This window comes from Gracilinanus agilis, chromosome X (assembly GCF_016433145.1).
Source record: "Gracilinanus agilis isolate LMUSP501 chromosome X, AgileGrace, whole genome shotgun sequence".
Lineage (NCBI taxonomy): Eukaryota > Metazoa > Chordata > Mammalia > Didelphimorphia > Didelphidae > Gracilinanus > Gracilinanus agilis.
In genome coordinates, this window is record NC_058136.1 from 80,375,521 (window position 1) to 80,393,306 (window position 17,786).

A 17,786-nucleotide genomic window follows, 5' to 3' on the forward strand; every position below is an offset into this window, starting at 1 on the left:
ATGAACATAGATGCAAAAATCTTAAATAGAATACTAGCAAAGAGACTGTAGCAAGTAATTAAGAAGTTCATCCACCATGACGTGGTGGGATTTATACCAGGAAAGCAAGGTTGGTTCAGCATTAGGAAAACCATCCACATAATTGACCATATCAACAGTCTAACAAACAAAAATAATATGATTATCTCAATAGATGCTGAAAAACCCTTTGACAAAATACAGCATCCGTTCCTACTGAAAACATTGAAAAGTATAGGAATAGAAGGAACTTTCTTAAAAATAATAAATAGTATATACCTAAAACCATCAACAAATATCATATGCAATGGGGATAAATTAGAAGCCTTCCCAATAAAATCAGTAGTAAAACAAGGATGCCCATTATCACTTTTATTAATCAATATAGTACTAGAAACACTAGCAGTAGCAATTAGAGAAGAAAAAGAAATTGAAGGTATCAAAATAGGCAATGAGGAGACTAAGCTATCACTCTTTGCAGATGATATGATGGTCTACTTAAAAAATCCTAGAGAATCAACTAAGAAGCTTGTAGAAATAACAACTTTAGCAAAGTTGCAGGATACAAAATAAATGCACATAAATCATCAGCATTTCTATACATCTCAACACATTAAAGCAGCAAGAAGAAGAAAGAGAAACACCATTTAAAGTCACCCTAGACAATATAAAATACTTAGGAATCTATCTACCAAAAGAAACACAGCAATTTTATGAAAACAACTACAAAATACTTTCCAAACAAATAAAACTGGATCTAAACAATTGGAAAGCCATTGCCTGCTCATGGGTAGGATGAGCTAACATAATAAAAATGACCATTCTACCCAAATTTATTTACCTATTTAGCGCCATACCTATCAAACTACCAAAACACTTCTTTACTGAATTAGAAAAAAAATATACTAAATTTCATTTGGAATACCAAAAGCTCAGGAATATCAAGGGATATAATGAAAAAAATGTGAAGGAAGGGGGCCTAGCAGTACCAGATATTAAACTATACTATAAAGCATCAGTCATCAAAACAATATGGTACTGGCTAAGAGACTGAGAGGAGGATCAGTGGAATAGACTTGGGGTAAATCACATCAGCAAGACAGTGTATGATAAACCCAAAGAGCCCAACTTTTGGGACATGAATCCACTATTTGACAAAAACTGCTGGGAAACTTGGAAAACAATATGGGAGAGATTAGGTTTAGATCAACATCTCACACCCTACACAAAGATAAATTCAGAATGTGTGAATGACTTGAATATTAAGAGGGAAACTATAAATAATTTAAGTGAACACAGAATAGTATACTTGTCAGATCTGTGGGAAAGGAAAGAGTTTAAAACCAATTAAGAGTTAGAGAAAATTAGAAAATGTAAAATAAATGGTTTTGATTACATTAATCTAAAAAGCTTTTGTACAAACAAAAACCATGTAGTCAAAATCAGAAGGGAAGCAACAAATTTGGAAAAAAATCTTTATAACGAAAAACTCGGGTCTAGTTACTCAAATATACAAAGAGTTAAAGCAATTGTATAAAACATCAAGCCATTCCCCAATTGATTAATGGGCAAGAGACATGAATAGGCAATTTTAAGGTAAAGAAATCAAAAGTATCAATAAGCATATGAGAAAGTGTTTTAAATTTCTAATAATTAGAGAAATGCAAATCAAAACAACTCTGAGGTATCACCTCACACTTAGCAGATTGGCTAAAATGAAAGAATGCGAGAGTAATGAATGATGGAGTGGATGTGGCAAAATTGGGGCATTGATGCATTGCTGGTGGCGTTGTGAACTGATCCAACCGTTCTTGTTGTCAATTTGGAACTAGGTTCAATGGGCTATGAAAGGTTGCCTGTCCTTTGACCCAGCCATACCATTGCTGGGTTTGTACCCCAAAGAGATCATAGATAAACAGACTTGTACAAAAATATTAATAGTTGCGCTTATTGTGGTGGCAAAAAACTGGAAAAGGTGGGTATGTCCTTCAATTGGGGAATGGCTGAACAAACTGTGGTATATGCTGGTGATGGAATACTATTGTTCTAAAAGGAATAATAAACTAGAGGAGTTCCAGGTGAACTGGAAAGACCTCCAGGAACTGATGCAGAGTGAAAGGAGCAGAGCCAGAAGAACACGGTACACAGAGACTGATATACTATGGTAAAATGGAATTCAATGGAATTCTGTACTACCAGCAATGCTGTTACCCAGGACAATTCTGAGGGATTTATGGTAAAGAATGCTACCCATATTCAGAGGAAGGACTGCAGGGGAGGAAACATATAAGAAAAACAACTGCTTGAATGCATGGGTCAGGGTGGACATGATTGGGGATGTAGACTCGAAACTACCACACCAATGCAACTATCAACAATTTGGAAATAGGTCTTGATCAAAGACACATGAGAAAACCAGTGGAAATGTGCTTTGGCCATGGGTGGGGGGAGTTAAGAGGGGTGAAGGGGAAAGTAGGAGCATGAATCATGTAACCATGTTAAAATGAATATTAATAAATGTTTATAAAAAAGCATAGTGAAAAAAAAGTGAATGAAAATTCTTAAAAGTTTGATTGAATAGATATCCAGAGATGACTGAACAGGGATTTTTTCATTAGCACATAGTAAATATAAAAAAAAATTGACCATGAATTCAGATTAGAAACCTTCACAATGAAATGCAGAAAGGCAGAGAATATGAATGAAACTTTTCCAAATCATGATCCAATAAAAATTATAATCATTAAGTATTCATGGAAAAGCAAATTAAAAAATAATTGGAATAGAAACAATCACGTTCTTCAGAATGTGTGACTAAATTAACAAATCATAGAAAAAATAATTGAGGAGAAAATTCATGAAAAGTTTATGGGATACAAATAAAGCAGTATCCAGGGAACTATTCATTTAGAGAAAAGCAGATTACTCAATTGAGCATACAATTAATAGGAAAGGAACAAATTAAAAATTCCAAATTGAAGACTAAATTAAAAATCCCAAAATTGAAAAGAAGAAATTAATGAAATTGAAATTTAAAAAACTATTGCACTAAAAAACTAAGAATAGGAGCAGGTTGTATGGAGGAAAACAAATAAAATGGGTTACATTTGGTTAATTTATTTAAAAAAGGAAAGAAGACAAACAAATCACAACATGAAAGGATGATTTCATCTCTAAAGAAGAGGAAATTAAAGTAAGCACCAGGAGCTATTTTGATCAATTATATGACAAAACAATCTGATAATCAAGGTGCAATCGATCAACATTTACAAAAATATAAGTTTTCAAGATTAACAAAAGAGGAAATAAAATACTTAATCCTTTTTCAGAAAATGAAATAAAAAAGCCATCAAGGAACTCCTGAAGAAAAAATTTCCAGGGCCAAGTCAATTCACAAGTGAATTCTATCAAATATTTAAAAAACAATTAATCCCAGTATTATACAAACTATGTGGTAAAATTAGGGGGGGAAAGGTCCTATTAAATTCTTTTCATGACAGAAATATGTTTCTGATTCAAAAGCCTGGAAGACCAAAAACATAGAAAGGAAATTACAGACAAGTTTTCCTAATGAATACTGATGAAAAAAAATCTTAAATAAAATGTTAGGAATGACACTACAGCATATAATCCAAGGATTATTCACTATGACCCAGTGTGATTTATTCTAATGTGTCATTTGAAATTATTGTAATCCCTGGAAGACTAAGTCTCCCAGGACTCTCTCTACTACAACTTCCTTTGGGGAGGTGACAGGGAAAGTATAAAAGGTAAAGCTTGGCGCCTTTTCACTCTCTCCACCTTGAGCTCTGCTCTCTTTGGACCTTGGAGCCTGGCTGGGCTCTCTCAACCTGGTATCTCTCTCCACCCTGAACCGTGCAGATCCCTCTCTTGGTTCCTTTTTCCCTTTCTTCCTATCTCCTAGTTTTCTAATTAAAATAAAATGTAGCTATTCAAACCCTAAAGTTGCTCTATGATCATTTATTAGTGGCTCTGGTCAATCCTAACCACCTAACACCCCCCCCACCCCATGCTGGGGATGGCTACTTTTCTTTCCCTTCCTCTACCTTCCTCTCTCCTTTCTTCCATCCATCCTATCTTCCCACCTTCCTCCCTTCACTGTCACTACACACTAACAATATTCAGGCACCACTTCACACCTAGCAGACTGGCCATTATGGCAGCAAAGGAAAGTGATGCATGTTGGAAGGGATGTGGAAATTTGACAATTAATACACTGCTGGTGGAGTTCAGAATTCGACCTACCATTCTGGAGGGCAATTTTGAATGATGTGCAAATGGCTTTAAAAGAATACTTGCTCTTCAATTCAGCCATACCACTACTGGGTTTCACCCCAAAGGGATAATATGGAGAAATACTTGTACAAAAATCTTTATACCTCTGTTCTTTGTGGTGTCAAAAAATTGGAAAATGAGGGAGTTTCCATGGATTAGGGAATGACTGAACAAATTATGATACCTGATGGTGATGGAACACTATAGTACTGAAAGGAATAAAGAACTGGAGGATTTCTATGTGAACTGGAAAGACCACCAGGAATTGATGCAGAGCAAAAGAGCAGAACCAGGTCAACATTATACACAGAGACTGATATATTATGGCACAGTAGAATGTAATAGACTTCTCTACTAGCAGGAATGCAAAGACCCAGAACAATCCTGAGGAACCCATGAGAAAGAACACTATCCACATGCAGAGAAAATACTGTGAAAACAGAAATGCAGAAGAAAAACATGATAAATCACGTGACTCAAAGGGCATGTGATGTGGGTTTTGATGTTAAAGTTCACTCTATTGCAAATATGAATAATATGGAAATAGGTTTTTAATAGTGATACATGTATAACCCAGTGGAATTTCTTGTCAACCCTAGGAGCAGGGAAGGAAGAGGGATGGGACCAATCATGATTCATGTAAACATGGAAAAAATGTCTAAATAAAATTTTTAAATAAATGAATCATTTAATTCCTATTTTGTCACTTTGTTACTCTTCTGTTATATTTCAATTAATATTGATCCATTTAACTATAGTTTTCAGATATATTCGCATATAATTGAGCAATATAGCTCCTAACAATTTTTAAAATTTCTTCTTCATTAGTGAATTCAATATCTTTGTATTCTTTACTGATAATATGGTTTTCTTTTTTTAATCAAATTAACGAGTGATTTATCAGTTTTATTTTTTCTCTTAGACCTATCTCCTTGTACTATTTCACTTGTATTATTTCATTGGTATTCTAACATTAATAATCTTTTCTCTGATTTTCAACATTTCCAAGCTGGTATTATTTGGTATTTTAAAATTAGTTCTTTACATATTTTTTAAAGCTGAATGCATAATTCATTGATCTACACTTTCTCTATTTAATTGGTGTAAGTATTTGGCAATATAGCTTCCCCTAAGTACTGCTTTGACTTCAATATGATAAATTTTGTCATGTTTTCAAATCACTGCCATTTTCTTTAATTAAATAAATAACCATTCTTTATGATTAGTTTTTTTTAATTGTCTAATGAAATTTTAATCTTTCAGGAGTCCTTTATTGCATGTGGTTTTACTGTATTAGTGTCTCAAAGGAATGCATTTAATATTACAGTATTTTCTGCATGGCATGTGAGACATTTACAGTTACTTTTTGTATATTTGCCATTTAGAATTTGCAACCGGATGGATATTCTAACAGAAGACATAGGGAAAGAGATCTCTGGTAGAAGGAAAAGCAAGAGAAAGGGTTCTTTTGAAAAACTAGAGAAGAAAGAGCATTAATGTTGAGATCAGCAGTGAATACAAAAATATAGTATAATGTAATGTAATGTAACATAATGTAATTTAAAATAACATCACATGACATCACATATCACATATGTGATATTACATATATATGTATATATATATACATATATGTCTTAAGAAAAAGTATCAGATTCCTTTTTAAAGAATGTATAGGAAGATTTTAGATGAAATGCTGCTTGGAAGAATTTAAGTCTAAAATATCAAATTATGCAAAGGAGAGTTTTAGAGAGTCTATATAGCATAATATATCTTGCTTTTGGGGAAATGACTAATGAAGCTTTGCCATTGTACATGTATCACTTTCTTCCGAGTGAGTGTTGGTAAGAAGTATAAAGGCATAGCATCTACTTCCCCACAACTATGTAGTAGGTGGCCCCAAACTACAATCTTTCATCTGTTGTGAGTAATCAATTTGTGAACTCATTCACTCATTTCAAGGTCTGGTTAACCTGAGGCATTTCAATTATGCATGTTCTGCACTGGATGACATTGAGTATTAGATAAGGGGAGATATTAAGTCAAGAGGACATTTTAACAACTATTTTAGTAGTTAACATAAATATATGTATGGCCCAAAGGATTGGTAACTCTTAGTCACATTTTAGTGTCTAAGAAAGAGAACAAGAATCTGCCTTCCAAATGGAAGGCAATATCCTTTGGTAGTGCCATGGAAAAGATATATCTCTGGATTCTATCAAAAAGACTAGGGGTTTGGAATATTAGGAATGGACGCCTTCTCAGGTGTCAGAAGGGTTCCATGCCCATTGGTATGTACTAAGAACATTCTTTCTTTATTTCTTCTGTCTTGGATGATGCCAACAATAAAAGAGTAAGTGCAAGATAGTTTTCCTGTTTGGGTCCCACAAATACATTCAACTAAGAGCCATGCAGGGCCATCCAGTTGGCACTGAAAAGGGCTAGCTTCTATTTTCAGCCCATTAGTAAACTAGAGGTAGTGTGACAGGTCACTTGGTCTGCTATCTGGGAGAATGATAGCTTTTCTCTAATCATTGCCATTGATGCAGGGATTAGGAAAGTTTTCTCCTAGGCTTGGCCCAATATTTTTAACTTAAGTCTGGAACTGTCAATCTATGTCTTGAAGAAGATCTGATTAATCTATGAATTATTTAACAGGACAAATAATATCCTAATATTTTTCTCATTTTTTTATACTATAATTCCTTAAGGTCCCATATACTTTTAGAATTTATTTTGAATTAGACTGTAAGCTAATCTAAGCCTACTTTTCAATCTTTTTCTGTTTAACACATTTTTAATCAAAAATGTCATTCTTAAGTAATATATGTGTTCAGATTTGTCAAACATAGGATATGAAATCTCATTGATGCTAGTTCTCCTGTGCCAAGTCTTTTCCATTGGTTTGTTTCTCTATTTTTTAACCAGTCATTTATGTTTTGATGACTGCTTCTTAATATTATTGTTTGACTTCTGAACACATAATTGATATCTTATACTTTTTTCATCATTTTCCTTAATATTTTAGGCTTTTTCCCATGTGAGTTTTGTTGTTATTTTAATGAGTTCTGTAATGTATCTTTTTGATTGTGTCATTGCTATAGGATTCCATTTGTAAGTGAACTCTGGAAATATTTTCATTTTTATAATGTTGGCTTGACCCAGCCATGAGTACCAAATAACTTTCCATTTATTAAAATTTATCTTCATATTTTAAGGGAAACCTTATAAATGAATGCATATAGATATCTTGTGGCCTCTGGCATACTGAACTCTAAAGATTTATTTATCTTTTCATGATTCTGAATATCTTGGTGGCTACCAGCTGGAAATCATACCCTATTCTATCCCTTACAGCTTTCATTCATATGACCTCTTTCCTCAATGTAAGAATGTAAGCTCAGTGATGTCAGAGAATTCATTTCTTGATTGTTTATATTTTAAAACTCACTCATTAGTCCCTTAAGTATACTTTTTTCTAGCTGTCCTGATGATAATAACAATTTTTAAGAGTTACAAATATCATCTTTTCTTATAGGAATACAAATTATTTGAATTTATTTGGTCCTTTAAAGAAAATTTTGGTTTTCTGGTTTTCTTCCCTCTCTTTTAATTACATTTTGGTGATTGTTTTAATTTCCATGTTTAGATATCAACTTTTGAATTTAAGTCCTGTCTTTTCTTTATGAATGCTTGTAAGTCTTATGTTTTATGAAATTGTCATACTTTCCTCTGCAAGAAGATAGTCAGTGTTGCTGAGTAGTTGATTCTTGGTTGTAGGCTTAGTTCCTTTGCTTTCCAGAATATCATATTCCATGCCTTCTGGTCCTTCAGTGTAAATATAGTCAGAATCTGTGTTATCCTAACTGTAGCTCTATGGTTTATTTGAATGACTTCTTCTTTGTATCTTGTAATATTTTTTTCTTTTCTCAGGTAGTTCTTGAATTTAGGTATAATATGCCTTGGAATTGTAACTTGGGGATTAAATGTAGGAGGTGATCTGAGGATTCTTTCAATCTCCACTTTCCCCTTTTGCTGGAGAAAGTCAGGGCAACTTTGTTTTTAAACATTTATTAATTATTTTTTAGAAAAGTTAACATGATTACATAATTCATGCTCTTTCATTCCCCTTCACCTCCCCCGCCCCCCGAGCTCCCTCTCCATGGCTGATGCATATTTCCACTGGTTTTAACATGTGTCATTGATCAAGACCTATTTCCAAATTGTTGATAGTTACATTGGTGTGGTAGCTTCAAGTACATCCCCAACCCATGTGCTCAAGCAGTTTTTTTTCTGTTTCCACTCCTGTAGTTCTTCCTCTGAATGTAGGTAGCATTCTTTTCCATAAATCCGTCAGAATTTTCCTGGGTCATTGCATTGCTCTTACTACAGAAGTCCATTACATTCAATTTTACCACAGTTTATCAGTCTCTGTGTACAATGTTCTTTTGGCTCTGCTCCTTTCACTCTGCATCAATTCCTGGAGGTCTTTCCAGTTCACATGTAACTGCTCCAGTTTATTATTCCTTTGTGCACAATACTATTCCATCAAAAGCATATATAACCATTTGTTCAGCCATTCCCCAATTGAAGGGTATTCCCTCATTTTCCAATTTGTTGCCACCACAAAAAGCGCAGCTATAAATATTTTCACACAAGTCTGTTTATCTATGATCTCTTTGGGGTACAAACCCAACAATGGAATGGCTGGATCAAATGTCAGACATTATTTTAGCACTCGTTGGGCATAATTCCAAATTGCCATCGAGAATGATTGAATCAGTTTACAACTCCGCTACCAATAAACTAATGTCCAAGTTTTACCACATCCCCTCCAACACTCTCCTGTGCTATCATTTGAGCCAATCTCCTAGGTGTGAGGTGATACCTCAGAGTTGTTTTGATTTGCATTTCTCTAATTATTAGAGATTTAAAACACTTTCTCATGTGCTTATTGATACTTTTGATTTCTTTATCTGAAAATTGCCTATTCATGTCTCTTGCCCATTTATCAATTGAGGAAATTCTAGATTTTTTATACAATTGGTTTAACTCTTTGTATAATTGAGTCATTAGACCCCTGTCAGAGTTTTTACTTTTAAAGTTTTTTTTCCCAATTTGTTGTTTCCCTTCAGATTTTGGCTATATTGTTTTTGTTTGTAAAAAAGCTTTTTAGTTTGATGTAATCAAAATCATTTATTTTACATTTTGTAATTTTCTCTAACTCTTGCTTGGTTTTAAAATGTTTCCTTTCCCAGAGATCTGACAAGTAAACTATTCCATGTTCACAACTTATTTATAGTTTCCCTCTTTATATTCAAGTCATTCACCCATTCTGAATTCATCTTGGTGTAGGGTGTGAGATGTTAGAATTATTCATAGGGAGACTTTGGAATACTAAATGATCTAAGATGATATGAGGGAGGGAGGAAGGGAAGTGAATTGTAAAGGACATCAAGAGAAACTTGAATGAATACGGAGAATAGGATATTATATTACACACAAAGAGGGCACGGGAAGGGGAAGGGATGAATAGTATAATAAGAAGGAGAGGAAGAGAATATTAAGAGGTAATATTGTAAGAGGGAAATTTAGGTATTTTATAGAAATATATTTAAAAGGTGGCCACCAGGAATCAACAGTTCAGATTGATTCCGTAATTAAATCAGACTGAAGTCAGCATCAGGTTTGTTATGATGATAATAACAGATAGTTTGGAGAAGCAGATAAATGTGTCAGGACCAAATAGAGCTTTAAGTCAAGAGCCAGAGATTGACAGGCTTCAGTGAGGAAAGGAGGGGGCTAAACACACCTGGATCTCAAACCCTTCCCCCTCTAACTGCTTCTGCTTCAGTTGGTAATGAAGACAGGAATAAGATTCTTCTGGTAAGTTTCAGTTATGGCTGAAACTCCAATGATGTTCTTTCTTCTTTAATTATATGCCTCACAGATCTGTTAGAAATGTATATTGAAGTTAGTTATCTAACTGATGAGGAAAGAGAAGATCTTCTTAAACTGGTAGGAAAACAGGATTCAAACTAGATGTTCAGACTGAGTTGTGAGTATCTTTCCCAAATAATTATCAGGCACAGATTTGAAGATAAATAGTTATATTAGGAATTAACAAGGAAAATTAGAGAAGTTATTGAAGGTTTTAGGATAATGAGAGGAGACCCTGAACTGTTAAATTGATGCTGCCCTTCCCCTCTCCTCACTGGAGGGGATGAAGCACTTAACTAAAACTGGCTCTTGCTATTGATAAATATTTTACTCTCTAATCATTAAGTAATTATATAATTATATTAATGAAGAATAGTAATAACAAACAGGCTAACCCTATGAGTAGAAACCACTGGCTTATGCTACAATGGCCACCTTAGGGGAACCCTCAAGTCAGGAGTAGCAAGCAGAGTGTCTGCTCACATCCACTCCCACAAATTAACTGACTCCAACCCTTCTCAACTGCTATTCCCCCAAAGTTCTCCAGGGGGATCCCCTGGAATTCTGGGTGAGGTTATCCCTGTACCTTTGCAAGGATTCCATGCTTTGCATCTCCACACAACAGGTTGAGGCAAGTTTATTTACAATCAGGAAGGTAAAAGTATAGGAATAAAGAGAAAGGGATAGGCTAGTCCAGGCCTGGTCAGGCCTGGATGAGAAAGAAGGTCAAAAGGCTAAATAAATGAAGCTGCAAGCCACAAGGCCCAGGAACCAGATAGGCAGAGCTTGGAAGCAGCCTAGGTAGGTCAAGGAAGTCAGCCTAACTTACCCACGTGACAATACAGAGTGTAAGCATTTTGTGGTCTCAGGAGAGGTCCTTCAGCACCAATTTCAGAGAGGGAACTGCCTCCACAGGAAGTAACCAACTTACTTAAAGAGATAGTGTCTTTCATCACTTCCTATTGGTCCACCTCTAATTCAAGTGGACAAATGGCAGTCTCTATATTGATTTGGACTGCCCAAAGGGCAGTCCCTTGTTCTTGATTTGTTACTTATTGTCACGTGTGGGTATCTCCTCTCCCCTCCCCACTAAGGAAGATGAGGAATTACATCATTTCTATGCCTAGGTTAAGTATGAGTTTAACTATGAATGGGCTAGAGCTGATTCTATTTACACAATATGTAAACCTTACTCCCAGTGGAATTAACCCTGAGAGGGAAAAGTAACTTCGTCCTTTGGGATATAAAACTCTATCTAACCCTACTGAGAAAGTCAGAAGGGATAAACCAAGGGGAGCAGGGAAATGGGGAGGTCAAAAAAAGAGAGGGGAGAAGTAGGGGAGGGAATTAATTAGGCCTTAAAAATAAATAGAGGGGAACAATAAGGAAAGGGGTAGAAAGGGAAGTAAATCAAGGGAGGGGACAAGGGTTACTGGCATAAAGCAAACCACGGGTTTAAAAGTAAATAGTGTAAGAGGAAGAGGTAGAACTAGGAGAGGATACCGAAATGTTGGGGAATACACAACTGATAATTATAACTGAATGTGAATGGGATGAACTCACACATAAAAATGAAACAAATAGCAGAGTGGATTAGAAACCAAAATCCTACCATATGTTGTCTACAAGAAACAAATATGAGATGCGTGGACATACACAGGTTTAAGGTAAAGGGCTTGAGCAAAATCCTTTGGGCATCAAATGAGAAAAAGAAGGCAGGAGTAACAATTATGATTTCTGACAAAGCCAAATTAAAAATAGATATGATTTAAAAAGGTCATTACATCCTGATTAAAGGCAGTATAGACAATGAGGAAATAACATTGCCTAATATGTATGCATCAAATGGCTTAGCAACTGGATTTGTAAAAGAGAAACTGGCAGCTCTCAAGAAGGAAATAGATAGTAAAACCATAATAGTGGGAGATCTAAATATCCCTCTTTCAAATCTAGATATATCAAACCAAAATATAAATAAAAAAAAGGTAAGAGAGATGAATGAAGTCCTAGAAAAATTAGATTTAATAGATATGTGCAGAAAAAGAAATAGGAACAAAAAGGAATACACTTTCTTTTCAGCTACACCTGTTACATACACAAAGATAGACCATGTAATAGGGCATAGAAACATTGCAAACAAATGCAAAAGAGCAGAAATAATAAATATAACCTTCTCAGACCATAATGCAATAAAAATAATAATTAGTAAAGGCACATGGACAGGCAAATCAAAAATTAATTGGAAATTAGATAATATGATTCTCCAAAACCAGTTAGTCAAAGAAGAAAGCATAGAAACAATCAACAATTTTATTGAAGAGAATGACAATGATGAGACATCCTACCAAACTATGTGGGATGCCGCCAAGACAGTAAGTAGTCAGGGGGAAATTGATATCCTTGAGTGAATATATTAACAAATTAGGGATGGCAGAGATTAATGAATTGGGCATGCAACTTAAAAAACTAGAAAGTGAGCAAATTAAAAATCCCCAGATGAAAACTAAATTAGAAATACTAAAAATCAAGGGAGAAATTAATAAAATTGAAAGTAAAAGAACTATTGAATTAATAAATGATACTAGAAGCTGGTATTTTGAAAAAAAACAGATAAAATAGACAAAGTACTTGTCAATCTAGTTAAAAAAAAAAGAAAGAAGAAACAAAAATTAACAGTATCAAAGATGAAAAGGGACACCTCACCTCTAATGAAGGGAATCATTAATTAAGGTAATCATTAAAAACTATTTCACCCAAGTATATGGCAATAAATATAACAATCTAGGAGATATGGATGAATATTTATAAAAATATAAATTGCCTACATTAACAGCAGAAGAAAAAGAATACCTACATCAGAAAAAGAATTAAACAAGCTATCAAAGAACTCCCTAATTAAAAATTGCCAGGACCTGAGGGATTCACAAGTGAATTCTATAAGACATTCAAAGAGTAACTAATCGCAATACTATACAAATTATTTGATATAATAAGCAAAGAAGGAGTACTACTAAAATCCTTTCATGACACAAATATCGTAGTGATTCCAAAGCCAGGTAGATCAAAAACAGAGAAAGAAACTACAGAACAATCTCCCTAATGAACATAGATGCAAAAATCTTAAATAGAATACTAACAAAGAAACTCTAGCAAATAATCAAGAGGATCATCCACCATGATCAGGTGGGATTTATACCAGGAATGCAAGGATGGTTCAACATTAGGAAAACCATCCACATAATTGACCATATCAGCAATCAAACAAACAAAAATTACATGATAATCTCAATAGATGCTGAAACAGCCTTTGACAAAATACATCATCCATTCCTTTTGAACACACTGAAAAGTATAGGAATAGAAAGACCTTTCCTAAAAATAATAAATAGTATATAACTAAAACCATCAACAAGCATCATATGCAATGGGGATGAATTAGAAGCCTTCCCAATAACATCAGGAGTGAAACGAAGATGCCCATTATCACCTCTATTATTCAACATAGTACTAGAAACACTAACAGTAGCGATTAGAGAAGAAAAAGAAATTGAAGATATCAAAATAGACAACAAGGAGTCTAAGCTATCACTATTTGCAGATGATATTATGGTCTACTTAAAAATCCTAGAGAATCAACTAAGAAGCTTGTAGAAATAATAAACAACTTTAGCAAAGTTGCAGCATACAAAATAAGTGCTCATAAATCATCAGCATTTCTATACATTTCCAACACATTAGAGAAGCAAGAAAGAGAAAGAGAAACACCATTTAAAATCACCCTAGACAATATAAAATACTTAGGAATCTATCTACCAAAACAAACACAGGAACTATATGAAATTATACGAAAACAACTACAAAACACTTTCCAAACAAATAAAACTAGATCTAAACGATTGGAAAAACATTGATTACTCATGGGTAAGACGAACTAACATAATAAAAATGACAATTATACCCAAATGAATTTACCTATTTAGCGCCATCAAACTACTTTAGCTATCAAACTACCAAAAAACTTCTTTACTGAATTAGGAAAAATTATAACGAAGTTCATTTGGAATAAAAAATGATCAAGAATATCAAGGGAATAATGGAAAAAAAATGTGAAGGAAGGGGGCCTAGCAGTACCAGATATTAAACTACACTATAAAGCAGCAGTTATCAAAACAATATGGTACTGGCTAAGAGACAGAAGGGAGGATCAGTGGAATATACTTGGGGTAAATGACATCAGCAAGACAGTGTATGACAAACCCAAAGAGCCCAACTATTGGAACATGAATCTGCTATGTGACAAAAACTGCTGGGAAATTTGGAAAACAATATGGGAGAGATTAGGTTTAGATCAACATCTCACACCCTACACCAAGATAAATTCAGAATGGGTGAATGACTTGAATATAAAGAGGGAAACTATAAATAAGTTAAGAGAAAACAGAAGAGTATACTTGTCAGGTCTCTGGGAAAGGAAAGATTTTAAAACCAAGCAGGAGTTAGAGAAAATTACAAAATGTAAAGTAAATGATTTTTGATTATATCAAATTAAAAAGCTTTTGTACAAACAAAAACAATGTAGCCAAAATCAGAAGGGAAACAACAGGTTGGGAAAAATCTTTATAACAAAAAACTCTGACGGGTCTAATTACTCAAATATACAAGGAATTAAATCAATTGTCAAGTCAAGCCATTCACCAATTGATAAATGGGCAAGGGACATGAATAGACAATTTTCAGGTAAAGAAATCAAAAGTATCAATAAACACATGAGAAAGTGTTCTAAATATCTAATAATTAGAGAAATGCAAATCAAAACAACTCTGAGATATCACCTCACACCTAGCAGATTGGCTAAAATGAAAGAAGGGGAGAGTAATGAATGTTGGAGGGGATGTGGCAAAATTGGGACATTGATGCATTGCTGGTGGAGCTGTGAACTGATCCAACCATTCTGGCTGGCAATTTGGAACTATGCTCAAAGGGCTATAAAAGACTGCCTGCCCTTTGATCCAGCCATATCATTGTTAGGTTTGTAATCCAAAGAGATCATAAACAGATTTTTAAGAAAATATTTATAGCTGCGCTTTTTGTGGTGGCAAAAAAACTGTAAAAGGAGAGTATGTCCTTCAATTGGGGATGGCTGAATAAATTGTGGCATATGCTCGTGATGGAATATTATTGTGCTCAAAGGAATAATAAACTAGAGCCATTCCATGTGAACTGGAAAGACTTCCAGTAATTGATGCAGAGTGAAAGGAGCAGAGCCAGGAAAACACTGTACACAGAGACGTATATAATATGGTAAAATCATATGTAATGGACTTCTGTAGCAACAGCAATGCAATGACACAGGACAGTTCTGAGGAACTTATGGTAAAGAACACTACCCACATTCAGAAGAAGAACTGCAGGACAGGAAACATAGAAGAAAAACAGCTGGTTCAATGCATGGGCTGAGGTGGACATGATTGGTTATGTAGACTTGAAACAACCACACCAATGCAACGATCAACAATTTGGAAAAAGGTCTTGATCAATGACACGTTAAAACCCGTGGAAATATGCATCGGCCATGGGTTGGGGGAGTGCAGGGATGAAGTGCAAAGTAGGAGCATCAATCATATAACCATGTTAAAAATAATATTAATAAATGTTAAAAAAAATATTTTATGACGCTAAAACTTTTGTTTCCTTGAGGCTTATTCTCATCTCCTACTTGGAAATGGTTTATTTGACTACACAGGTTTTGAAGAAAAGGAAGCAGCTCAGAACTTGGTGTATTTGAGTTATCATTTCCTTTCTTTTGCAAATAAGAGGATATTAAAATTTTAAGATCATTTTCAGGAAGAATCTAGTTTTGTTGTATAGTTTTATTCTCTTCAGGATATTGAATATTTCCTATATTTCCTCTAGCGGAAAGTTCTGTGTCTTTGTCCATATAAGCTTTAATATCTTCTGTGACCGCTCCAGATGTCAATTGAAACTTACAAGAGAAAGATGGAGTGGATGACTTATCTAAAATTCCTGAAGTTGTTGACTTGTGCAATTCATCAAGCATATGTTCATCTCCTAAAACAGCTGGTTCTTTCTTTCCCAAGATACACAAAGGTTGTTCTCCAAAAGGAATACAGTTTCGCTGTTGAAATTGAACCATGTTCATGACTTGTTGAGTACCTGGTGATAATTTTCATCCCACAGATTCCCTCATGGTTTGAACCCTGTCTAGATCTATCCTTGATCCTAGAGCAGGATAGCTTGTTGAAGAATTTGCAGAAACTGTCCTTACTTGTACTATAATTTTACTCACAAATATATATTTCGTTATCACTAAAAGAAATTAGCTTAATTTTACAAGAGCCTATAGAACATTCTAATTTTAGGTATTTCTTATACAAAGTAATTTCATTTTCACTATTATTCTGGATAGTGCAACATTCTCTCTTCTACTGGTTCTACAATATTCCTCTCTAGCATACACTTTCATATTCCTCACTTCACTTAAAATCCTGAGTAAAACTATTACTTCATATCTGTGAGGATTACACTTTAGGTACAGGAAATAGGAACTTTCATCTTCATTGTCCACTTTCCTCTTCAAGAGAACAAGATCCTCACCTGAAGCCAGTGGCCCAAGCACCTCCTCATCCCTGCTGTCTCTGCTGCCACCATCAGGGCCTTCATTGCCAGCATTAATCAGGCGAAGGCTCTGGGCCAAGCCACACCAAGGAGCTTCCCAGGATGAAGAGGCCACCAAATTGGGAACCTCCCCGCTGTCCTCGACCCCTGGCTCCATGCAGCTCTCAGGCCCTTCAGGGGGATGCCACCTCTGCCTTCAAAGCCAACTATTCCCTTCCTGCCCTGGCTAGGCTGGTATGACCCGAACCCAACACAGAACTCAGACTGAACCGAACTGACTGGGGGCCTGGTCCCTATTGCTCTTGACAGTCATAGTCTGTGATTGACTATGGCTCTGTGATGACAAGGGTTCTGCTGCTAGAAGTAGACAGTTTATGTCCCTAAAGTCCCCAGCTTTCTGCAGGCAACAACTTGCTTCCCTTGCCTTCCCTACCTTGGAAGGGCAGCCAGGGTCTCCAGACTCCAGATACCCAGTAGGGCTCAAAAACTCTCAGCAATCTTATTCACAAGGTGTGCATGGACTCTAAAAGTCCTCCCCTGGTCAGCTGTTTCTCATTTTATCTTTCTTTTCTTCATCATTCCTTTCTCTCTCTCCCTCTCTTTATCACTTTTTCTGTTTCTGTTTCCCTCTTAACTCTTCTCTTTTTCCTTCTCTTTCTCCTCCTTTATCTAATACTCTCTCCGTCTCTCAGTCTGTTTGTCTCTCTTTATTACTCTGCTTTACGCTCTCTGTCCCTGTCTCTTAGTATCTTTCTCAGGTTCTACATAGATCTCTATCTCTCCCTGTCTCTGTTTCTTAATCTTTCTCTTTTCATGTATCTCTATGTTCCTTTTTCACTCTTGATATCTATGTCTCTAATGTCTCCATCTCTCTGTCTCTCTCTGTGTCTCTGTCT

At 35.1% G+C, this 17,786-nt stretch overlaps 1 pseudogene; it reads right to left on the reverse strand.

The window, feature by feature from the left end:
* Positions 1-17,047, reverse strand: part of LOC123253813 — a 171,373-nt pseudogene extending 154,326 nt beyond the window's left edge.
* Between the last annotated feature and the right edge of the window lie 739 nt (positions 17,048-17,786).